At 33.3% G+C, this 12,407-nt stretch overlaps 1 pseudogene; it reads right to left on the bottom strand.

Annotated features, from left to right (window-relative positions):
* Positions 1-1,273: 1,273 nt before the first annotated feature.
* On the bottom strand, positions 1,274-12,102 carry LOC132669739 (general transcription factor IIH subunit 3 pseudogene; annotated as a pseudogene).
* Positions 12,103-12,407: the final 305 nt, after the last annotated feature.

Here is a 12,407-nt window from a genome sequence, read left to right as displayed (position 1 = left end):
TAGAATGCTTACTTTCTCCAATATCTCCTTTCCTATAGAAAGGGTTCCTAGACTTGTGTGACATCTCTTTTGTGACATTATAGGCCATAATGAGTTTATAGCTTTTAAGTATAAGATATTTTCTCCACTGGTGACTAATATTGGAAAAGTTAAATATGTCCTAAAGTATTTGTATATGTGTCTTGCAGAAAGTATATTATTTTATACACACATTTGATTTTTGAGATTTTATTCTTCTATGCATAATAACTTTTAATGAACAGTGTGATTATGCTGTTGTAAAACTTTAAAAATATTATGGTAAGAACATTTAACATGAGATGTACCTTCTTAACAGATTTTTACGTGTACAGCAGAGTAATGTTAACAATAGGCATAAAGGTTGTACAGCAGATCTCTAGAACTTAATCATCTTGCATAACTGAAGCTTTATACCTGTTGAATAAAAACTTCCTACTCCCCCCATCCCCGGCCCTTGGCAACCATTCTGTGTTCTGTTTATAGATGTGTGACTATTTTAGAATCCTCATATAAGTGGAATCATGCAGTATTTGTCCTTCTATGACTGGCTTATTTCACTTAGCATAATGTTCTCAAATGGCAATGATTTTCTTTTTCTTTCTTTTTTTTGGCTGAATAATATTCCACTGTATGCATATACCACATTTTCTTTATCTGTTCATCCATCAGTAGGCATTTAAGTTGTTTTCACATTTTGGCTATTCTGAATAATGCTGTAGTGTGCATGGAAGTGCAAATGTTTCTTCTAGATCCTAATTTAAAAATTTTTTGATAAAAACTTAGAAGTGGAATTGCTGGGTCATATGGTAGTTCTATATTTAATTTTTTGAGGAATCTCTATACTGTTTTTCATATTGGCTGCACCATTTTGCTTTCCCGCCAACAGTGTAAAAAGGTTCCGATTTCTCCATATTCTCACCATTTACTATCTTTGTTTTTTTTGTAATAGCCCTCCTGCCAAGTGTGAGGTGATAGCTCATTGTGGTTTTACTTTGCATTTCAGTGATGATCAAGGAAATGTAATACTTCAATGAGAAATGTAACTTATTTTTCAAGACAACTTAAACTTAATGATATCATAACAATGTCTTATTCCTTGCTATGGTCATCAGTTCATATAAATCATAAATTTTTACAAAGTTGTAGTAATTGACATTCATCATAATTTTCAAATTATATATGTTATCTGGGAAAGTACTTCTCAAACTGTAGTGTGTATTCAAATCATCTGGAGATCATGTTAAAATGCAGATTACAATTCAGTAGGTCTGGTGGGACCCAAGTGTCTGTAGTCTAACAGTCTCCCAGGTAATGGTGATGTTGCTTGTCTATGGACTATACTTGGAGTATCAAATATCTAGAACAATGAAAGGCCATGATATTCCTCATTATCATAAGTCTTTCTTTCAAAGACAATATTAGTATATTCAATAAAGGAAAAAATTGGTTTTGAAATTTAGTTTTGGATCATATACAGACTGATAAATTTATAGGTGGATGAAATCTTCCTCCTCTTTCTGGTAATTCAGTGTTGGAGAAGTTGGTGTCAATCAAGAAACTGCAATTGATTTTATACCAATGGTATAATTTTAGTAAACAACATACTTCATGTTTCTTCACAGAATTTCTTATTCCCTTTGACTTTTTCAAGGATACTATTGATTGAATTTTGGCTTCTGTACATTTTGCATACAGCAGTAAGTGATATCTATGTAGCAGGAGGCTGCAGTACTTTAATCGTAGTTAATTTTTGTACTGCCAGATTTTCATAACAAAAAATGATCAATTGCCATATTAGTGGATGATTACATAGTAATCTCTACTATTTGTCTAAGGAACACTGGCTTTGTATATTATTAAAGGGAAATGAATATTTGCTTTACACAGTTATTTTTATAATCCTAAATGTATTTGTAGACTTACATTCACAATTCAGAAATACTAGTACACGAGTAACAGATGATATGAACTATACAGGTTTACGTTTAACTTGTGCACTAATACCAATACAGGACTTTAAAAACTTTTTTTAAATGTTTACTTATTTTTGAGAGAGAGAGAGAGAGAGAGAGCGTATGAATGGGGGAGAGGCAGAGAGAGACAGGGAGACACAGAATCTGAAACAGGCTCAAGGCTCTGAGCTGTCAGCACAGAACCCGATTTGGGGGTTGAACCCACAAACCATGAGATCATGACCTGAGCTGTAGTCAGACGCTTAACTGATTGAGCCACCCAGGTGCCCCAAGGACTTTTTGCTCACATCTTTAGATATATATCTATCAGTACACTAGGCAGAAGTGTAATTCTTTTTGTAAAAACACAGGTTATTTTAGATGTTTGACCAACAAGGCCTTTTGATTATTGAACTCATTTGTCCATTGTTAGAGAAGAATGGTGACAACATACTGATTTCATTTGAACAAGATACAGACCTGCTATATGTTAGAAAACTGTCATAATAAATAGAAAAAATGCCCATGTTTTGAATCAATAATGTTATAATCAAAATTTGACAGTAGTTCAAAATGGCAAAGCTGTCTATGAGGTGAATTTTGCCTCTTTAATATGGAGTCCCTGTATAAGTGCCTAAATGAACAACCCTGTGTGGCAGCCCTGGATGCTTTCCTCAGCCTGCTTCATCCCTCATGTTGTCCCATACTGAGACTCCAGTACTGGTTCCAGCTCTCCCACCTTCTCCGCTTTCCAAATTAACCCCAAGAAGCCAGTTGTAGAGAACAGTTACCACAAGCAATAATAATAAAATCCATTTGGGTTTCTACATGGAGGCCTCTCAGAGAGGGAGTTGGTGTTTTTAGGTCCTCCATCCACAGAGTTTGTATGTCAGCTCTTGAGCAGAAAGAAACTCTTGAGCAGGTTTTTGCATGGTGGTCATTGCATTTAACAGTGTGTTTTAGGTAGCAGAAAGAGATCTGCATGTTAGGCTCCCTGGATTTATCCCATCACAAGAGCAGATCCTACCACCACCCAGTATTCTATACAAAGGAAGTCAGACACAGAGTTCTTCCTTGCCTAAGAGCCATATTCCATCTTCATTTCCACATTACCTTGACTAGAAATGCAAGTGCATGATAGAAGAGTTGTGTCTGAAAGGGACGTGTGGAATCACCAAGCACAACCTCCTCTCCAGTGCAGGAATCCCCTTGCTAGCTCCATTGATCACCTACCTTCTATCTCAGAGTTTCCAGTGATGGGTGGCTTAGTAGCCCATTTCATTTCAGCTCATTTCAGGAGCCCAGGTCTAATTATTAGAAATAGTCTCCATATATTAGGTTCCCTTAATTATCAGTTAATTAGTTATTTCCTTATAACTTCATTTATTCAGATGATTTTTTTTCTGGAACAGCATAGACTTTGTTCTTCTTCAAGCTTATTTACAAAATTGATATTAAAGTCCACATATAGCTATAATGAATTGTATAGTAGCAGAATACAGGCTTATAGAATTTTAAAATTAGAAGAAATTATATAATAATTTATACTTGATTTTCTTCATTTATTCCTTTTTCACAGATATTTAAGTATACTTTAAATCCCTTGCATCCTTTAAATATTGCAAGAAAATCTCTTCTAGCATGTAAGATAAGAGCTGAAATGCTATCAGATATCACTGAAAATAAAGGCTCTATAGAATGTAACTGATTGTATAGAAATGCTCAAGGTCATTTAGTCTAATTAACAGTAAAGTCAATCAATACCTACTGAATGTTATTGGATGCCCATGGAAATAATTAAGCAAATTGTCTTTAGGGAATCCATGTTTCAGACTTCTTTTCCAATTTGCCATGCTCTGTCCAAGGCTGCCTTTCCCCCTCCTCTTTATAGTTCTTTTTATGTTTTCACTTGAGATCTATAAAGATCCAGTTGGAATTTAAATTGTAATGATTTCTTGTGGGAGCTTTTCTTCTTTCCCTTTAGCCAGGCCCATTTTTTTTTTTCTTTATTAAAAGAGTTAGGCTTAGCTTGAGTAAATCATGATCGTTGTGGTCTTCCAGCATACTAACAGGGGCAAAATGAGGGTGTATGCTGGCTGGTAGTTTTGAAGGCAAGTTGCATATGGGTGGGCCATGCTGCTGAGGACTGCTATATGCTGGACGTCTGTCTGATAAATTGGGGCCCGTTCTTCCCCTCAGTTATTTTTGGTGGGGAGGATTATTGACAGTGTAAAAGAAGGACAATCTCAACATGGCCATAGGGGCCATGAATATGCTCAGAACACTCTTTCCAGAGGACACACAGAGATACCAAGTCCTGAGGTATTACTCCTAGTTTTTCCAAAAAGTTCTATCTACCTCTGAAATGTATAATCTAAAATAATTCTCATGAGACATTTAATAGGAAAGTTGGAATCATAGTGAAAGGAAATACTCATGATTCTACAGTTCCTTTGATACTCCTTCCTTTCAGCTATCTGTGCCTGTATACAGAAGCATAAGCAGCAAATACTAAGCGAATTGCTATGGAGGATTCTTGCAGGGAAATTATCAAGCTAAGAGAAAATACCTACCTTCTAGTAATTTATAACTTAATTGAAAGAATTATGTGCAAAAAATTCTTCAGGCTCAATATACTTTTTTTGAAAAAGCAAAAAAAGTGGGGTGTGTAGTGGTAGTTATATCAAAGGAAGTTATATGTGCATTACAAAAAAATATTTTGAATAGTACCAGTTGTTAACATTTTGTCTCATTAGCTAACTAACTCTATCAATCACCTAAGTGTTCTGATGGTGCCATTTCTTGATACCTCTATTTTTCAGGTGGTCTTTTTCTCCTGAAATGATACCTGAAGTCAGATCCATATGTTCTGTTTACGGTTCAGAAATGTTGATCACTATTAATTCACAGGAGAGATCAGGATGGTTTTTGTCTTAGTTAAAAAAGTGAGTTATGTTAGAAAAACAGCATAGAAAAATAAGAAAATACAAATGAGTGAAAAAGGTCCAACTGCCAGAACAACTGAATACTCAAATATGCTTCCTCTTCCACCTGTGTCCCATCTGAATTTAGCCCAAGAGAAAGTCCTAGTCCTAGATATGACAGCACAACTGAGGGGTTATCACCATACAATTCTTTTTTTTTAATTTTTTTTTTCAACGTTTTTTATTTATTTTTGGGACAGAGACAGAGCATGAACGGGGGAGGGGCAGAGAGAGAGGGAGACACAGAATCGGAAACAGGCTCCAGGCTCCTAGCCATCAGCCCAGAGCCTGACGCGGGGCTCGAACTCACGGACCGCGAGATCGTGACCTGGCTGAAGTCGGACGCTTAACCGACTGCGCCACCCAGGCGCCCCATCACCATACAATTCTAATCACCCTGGGGCCTGGCTGTTGTCTGACCAGTGAGGGATCCACTTCCAGAATCACATCTTGAAGAGCTTACTTTCTAGAATAATTGCTTTTTCTTCATTAATTTTCTCTAGCATTTTTGTTTTGTAATTCATTGATATCTGTTGTTACATTTTTTACACGCCTTTCCTTCTGCTTACTCAGGGTTTAATTTGCTCTTCTTTTAATAGTTTATTAATGGGATTTTTTTTTTAGTTGCAATATATTTTTTTCTTTTCAAGTCTTTATTTAAATTCTAGTCAACATATATGGTAAAATTGGTTTCAGGTGTAGAATTTAGTGATTCATCACTTACATATAACATCCAGTGCTCATCACAAGTGCCCTCCATAATACTTCTCACCCATTTAGCTCATCCCCCACCTTCCTCCCTCCATCAACCCTCAGTTTTTTCTCTATAGTTGTGAGTCTTTTAGGGTTTGCTTCTCTCTCTCTTTCTTTCCCATATGTTCATTTATTTTGTTTCTTAAATTCCACATATTAGTGAAATGTATTAACATGAAATCTTATATCATGGGTTTTAAATCATTCTTGTTTTCTAACATAAGCACATATTTTCTCCCTCTAAACAATTCAGTATGTTCCACAAGTTTGGGTATGTTGTATTTTTAAACTTTTCATTCAGTTCAAAATGAACTGTGTTTTGTGTGTGGTTTCCCTTTGACTCATAGCTTACTTATAAATATTTTGTTTAATATCTAAACACTTGGAGATTTCCAGAAATTGCATTATTAAAATTTCTAGTTTAATTCTGTCAGAAAAATACTTTGTATGGTTTCAGTCTTCTAATATTTTTAAGACATTATGGTAAATAACATTGTTTATTTTTATTTTTTATTGTTAAACCATATGCAATTAAACAGAATGTTAATCTGTTATTTATGGGTGTATTTTTCTATAAATATTAATTAGGTCAAGTTGGTTCATAGTAACATTCAAATCTTCTACATCTTTGCTCATTTGCCATTTATTTTACTATAATTGAGAGATGACTAATGAAATTTACTATTTTAATTTGGATTTATCTCTGTTTTCTGGAAGTTCTATCTATTTTTGCTTCATAAATTTTTAAGCTCTGTTATTAGATGCATAAACATTTAGGACTATTCCATTCTGTTACAATATGAAAAGTATTGCTTTATCCCTGGTATTACTTTCTTTTCTGAAGTCTACTTTTCTGATATTAGTATAGTCATGCCACTTTTCTTATGACTAATTTTTGCATGTAATATTTTTTCCATCCTTGTAATTTTATTTATTTATTTTTATTATTTTATTTTTAGAGAGAGAGCTCATGAGTGAGGCAGAGGGGCAGAGGGAGAGAGGGAATCTTAAACAGGCTCCATGCTCAGTGCAGAGCCCAATGCAGGGTTTGATCCCACAACCCTCAGATCATGACCTGAGCCAAAATCAAGAGTTAGATGCTCAACCAACTGAGCCACAAAGGCACCCATCCTTGTTATTTGAATCTATTATCATCTCTATATTTAAATTGGTTTCACACATATATATCATATAGTTAGGGCTTCATTTTCTAGCCAGTTGAACAATATTTTCCTTTCAATTCAGTATTTAGAACATTTATATTTAATATAACTAGTTAGAGGGCTGGTTTTAAAAATTACCACTTTGCTACTTGTTTTCAATTTGTCTTTTCTGATTTTTGTTCATTTTTTCTGGTGTCTAAGCTTTCCTTTGGATTAGTTGAATTTTTAAAAAATCTTTAGAATATCAGTCTCTTAGATAAATCTTTATTTTTATATTCCAATGCTTGCTGTAGAGATTATAATATGTCTTTAATTTATTACAGTTTACTTTCAAATACTGTTACAACATTTCCTGTCTACTGTAAGACCCTTACAAAAATATACTTCTATTTATTCCTTCCTATTTGTTGTACTATTATAGTTATAAAGGCTATAAACCATACAATCCAGTGTTATTATTTTTGCTTTAAAGTGTCCATGACCTTTTAAAGGTATTTAAAAATGAGATAAAGTATATTTTTATTTACTCATATTTATCATTTGGCATTCTTTATTCCTTTGTGTAGAATTAAATTTTCCTAATTTTCCTTTTGCTTAAAGAACTTTCCTTAACACTTCTGACAGGGCAAGTGCTAGGGATAAATTCTCTCAAGAGTTACTTTTCTGAAAAGTATTTGCCTTTATTTTTATAAGACTTTTTGTCTGGATGAAAAATTCTGGTTATAAGTTTTTTTCCCCCCTTTTGATATTTTAATGTCTCTTCATTCAGATAGTTTTTGGTAAGTATGCTGTCATTTCAATCTTTGTTCCTTTATGCATAGTGAGTCTTTTTTCCTTCTAGCTGATTTTAGGATTTTTATCAATGAGTATTTTATAATTTGATTCTGATATGCCGTGGTATTTCTTTCCTCATATTTCTTTTGTTGGCATTCAGTGAGCTTGGATCTGTGGGTTTATACAGTTTTTCATCAAATTAAATGAGATCATTGTTTTGTTTTGTTTTCTTTTCTTTTCACTGCCCTTCATCTTGTACTGCAGTTACATACATATTAGAATATTGTTCCACAGATCACTGAGATTTTAAAAAAATATATATTATTTTTAAGTAATCTCTGTACCTAACATGGGGTTTGAACTTACAGCCCCAAGATCAAGAGTCACGTGCCCTACTTACTAAGCCAGTCAGGTACCCCCAGATCACTGATTTTAATTTTTTTTTTCCTCCGTGTTCATTTTGAATAGTTTCTATGGCTCTGTCCTCAAAACTGTTGGTCTTTTCTTTTGCAGTATCTAATATGATATTAATTCCATCCAGTTATTGTTATTATTGTTATTCCATCTAGTTACTATATTGAATCAGATATATTTTTCATCTCTAAAAGTTTGGTTTGGTTCTTTTTTTATATCTTCCATTTCTCTCCTCAGCATGCTCACATTTTCTCTCCCTTTTTGGAATATGAAGCATTTTAACATCTTTGTCCACTTGTTCTATTATCTCTGTTTTTAAGTCTTTTTCTATTGACTGGTATTTCCTCTTATTAAAAGTTATAGTTTCCTGTTTTTTGCCTATCTGATAATTTTTTATTGGATGCCAAACATTGTAAATTGTACATTTCTGGTGTTGGATTTTGTTTTCCTTTTAATAGTACTGGATTTTATTTTGATGTGCAATACAGTTACCTTGTATCAGTTGAAATGTTTAGAAGTTTGCTTTTAATTTTATTAGGCTTTTAATCTATGACTGGTATTACCCCACCTAGATAATAAACTTCTGAAAATTTTATCTGATGCCTCATCTATTATAAAGTCTTTCCACTCTGCCTGGTAGGAACACAAACTATTCCCAGCTTGGTATGCTTAGGAAGTTGTTCCAACTACTTGCTTCCTGGGGCTTTTCCTCAGCCACAGACTCAAAAGGACCCCTCTGCAGATTTCTAGAGCTCTCTTTTTGTGTAGCTCCCCCCTCTCCTGTACCCTGATCTACAAATTCTGGTTGTCTTGATTTTACTTAGCTTTTTTCTCTGTTTCCTCAACTTAGCAAGACTTGCTGGCTCTATGTGGAGTCCCTCCCCTCACAGCTCCCTTCTGCAGCCTGGTAACTGCCAGGTATAACTTGGGCAATAGTAATGCTCATCTTGCTTGTTACTCTCCTTTCATGGATCATAGTCCTGTCCTGCTTTTTTTCCAGTGTCTGAAAATTGCCATTTCATTTATTTTGTCTGATTTTTTAGTTGTTTATGATATGAAGATGAATCTGGTCTGTGTTATTCCATCTTGGCTACTAGCACAATCTGTATTGTTGTTTGTAGAAATATATAGCTTTGATAAATTCTGCTGATTAGAGAATACATTCTATATTACTTCAGTATTTTGAAAGTGTTAAAGTTTGTTTTAGAGCCTTTATGGCTTTTGTCTCTGAGCTATCAATTATTGAAAAGATTGTTATGTTCAGAATATTATTATGAATTTATCTATTTCTCCTTATCATCCTTTAATGCTTTGCTTTCTAAACTTAGAGTTTATGTTATTAGAGTTATTAGAATTATGTTATTAGTTTTTAGGAAATTTAATATTGCTATTTTTTCCTGGTGGATTGAAACTTTTAAAATGTGAATGGCCATTTTTATGACTAGTGATGCTTTTTGCCTTAAAGCCTATTTTGTCTACTATTAATGTAACTTTTTGTTTTCATAGCATATCTTTTTAAATTCTTTTTACTTTCAACCATGTGGTGTATGTTTTAGATAATTCTTTTATATATGTATATATTTAATATATCTCTCTCTGATATGCTTTTTACATTTTAATTGGAACAGTTAGCCCATTTATATTAAATGTAATTACTGATATATTAAATTTTAAGCTAGTGTTTTAATGTGCTTTCTTTATTCTACTTGTTCTGTATTTCTTTTTTTCTCCTTTTTGACTTTATTTTTAAGTGCTAATTATCTTATTATAAAATTTTATATAAAATAAGAATTAATATAAATGCAAAGTATATCAATTCAAGTAAACTTATATAGTGCCAAACAAGGTATTAATATTTAAGATGAAAAGTAAAAAAGAAAAACCTTTCACCTTATATGTAATTATTCATGTTTTAGATGTTGTTGCTTGCTGGAATGTCACTTTTTTCTTAGATTTAAAATGATGAGTTCTATTAAACTTAAGTATGCTATGAGATATTAAATTTTATTTATGAAATCACAAATGAAAACAGGTTATAAAACTTAAGAGTTTACAAGTAAGCACAACTAATTACTGAAATCTTTTCCATATTTAAAACTCTAAAAATATAGGATATTAAATATGTCTGGAAATAACTAGCCAAACACCAAGTTTCTTTAAAACTTAGCTTTTAAGAGGGTATTACAGCATAAATAGAATGTGGAATAAATAGAAGTTTTCATGTACGAACAAGTTTTACGAATTACTTTTAAAAACAAAGAAGCTGCAACTCCTCAGACTGTTCTTATTCAATGCTAGAACTTAAAAGGATTTTTTTAACACCCTCAAGGGAAAAAAACACCCTTAAATTTCTTTTAATGTTAAAATTACAAAGAATTTTATTTTTTTGAGTTTATAGAAATTTATATTCAAAAGCTTCTAGAGAAGAATCTCTAATATTACTATATTTTTTTCATTGAAATGTAAATAATTATATCTGGGGATCACTATTAACTGTTAAAAGAAAGTTAACAGTGTCTGGAAAATTCCCCAAAGAGCTCAGACTTTAGCCTTTACAAATAAGCTCTTAAAACCACTGTTCCGAAGAAAAATGTACACTGCTAGACTACTTTACTCAAAGTTCCTGTTCATTTAAAGTGAGATTTTTGTAGTCACTTAGTGATGAACCATTTTTATTTGGGTCACATGTTCTAAACATAGATAGACGCCAGGCAGGGAAGTAAATACCTGTTTACATCTAAATTATTTCCAACTAGTGAATTGGGGTTTTATTTATTTAACTTGTCAAAGTTAACTTGGCAATGTATGGATTGTTTTTCTAAAATTGTCACTTCATAAAAACATCTGTCACTTCATAAAAATGACTTTAATTTGACTAATGTGCACTAAAACTATAATCAAACCCAAAATCTCACTTTGACAAGTAATCATCCTATTAAAAAAGTGACTCACAAATTTGCGTTTTTTTCCTCCATTTCTGGTAAAAACTAGAAAACATTAAAAAATATGTAATGCATAGCATGACTCTCTCAAAAAATTACTGTCTTAGAAGTGCACAATGAAAATATGTTAGAAATATCTCTTCTAGGAAAATAGCTATATGAAAAATAATTGTGTATGTTTTTTGTATTACTTCTTGTCAAAGACTTTTTTTTTTTAATGTTTATTTATTTTTGAGACAGAGGGAGACAGAGCATGAATGGGGAGGGTCAGAGAGAGAGAGAGGGAGACACAGAATCCGAAACAGGCTCCAGGCTCCGAGCTGTCAGCACAGAGCCCGACACAGGGCTCAAACTAATAGACTGCAAGATCATGACCTGAGCCGAAGTCAGACACTCAACCGACTGAGCCACCCAGGCGCCCCTGTCAAAGACTTTTTTGTGCAATTCTACTACAATTTCAAATTCAACTTTCAATAATGTAGAAGATGAAAAGGATGAGCATTTTATCATTATCCAGTCATTTTTAGGCAGTGAAATTTTAAAGGCCATCTCACATACAGTAGAAACAGAGCTGAAACTGTAGAATATTGACATAAGACAAAAGACCGACATAACAAAGCTCAAGGAGATTTTGATGACAAAAGCAAGTAGTCATGTGATCAACATAAATTGGTAAAAGATTAATTGAAATCTTTGGTTGTGATCACAAAGAAAAACCCAGAATAAATATTGCAGACTAGAAAGAATCTGAGGCTGTTCCTCACAAGTCGTACTGCATAGGAGTCTGCTCCTTTGGGATGTCACAAGCCTGTTGTTAGATGCACAAATCAGTCTGAATTCTTAATTTCATTTGCTAACTATCTTTAACTTTGATTCTCCTATGAGTGTGGCAAAGCAATTTGGTGAAGAATTCTGCCACCAGACTTTCTCTGTGTTGCTTCTTCATGTAACTCTTTGTCATTAAATCTTCCATCTCTTCCAAAAGAACTTAATTTCCTGCTGCTGCCAGCTCACATTTTCCATCTTTACTTTCTGAGGAATTAAAATCAGGAGGAGAATTGCCAGGGTCTCCTAAGGAGTCCCTATATCTGCTTTTCATTTTCAGGGTATAAGAAATGCTGATCTTGAATATAATATGCTTACCATAATAAGTTTGTTGAAATGGTCCATGAATAAATTGGGACATTCTACATATCCTCATAGAACCTATGTATTTAAAAATGTAAAGAGAGTCTTTGAATGCTTGCTTTCCCCAGCAAATTTATTTGGTATCAATTCTGATAGCTGGAGACCATGGTGGCCTCAGATGCTTAGTATAGAACCTTTGGCCAGGCAAGTTATCTTTTTGTTCTGTGGACTCACAACTTTCATACTTCTTGACTTGGAACTGATTTTCTTAACCAT

Source organism: Panthera onca, chromosome B3 (genome assembly GCF_046562875.1).
Source record: "Panthera onca isolate mPanOnc1 chromosome B3, mPanOnc1 haplotype 2, whole genome shotgun sequence".
NCBI classification, from domain to species: Eukaryota; Metazoa; Chordata; class Mammalia; order Carnivora; family Felidae; genus Panthera; species Panthera onca.
This window is presented reverse-complemented; position numbering and strand designations above follow the sequence as displayed.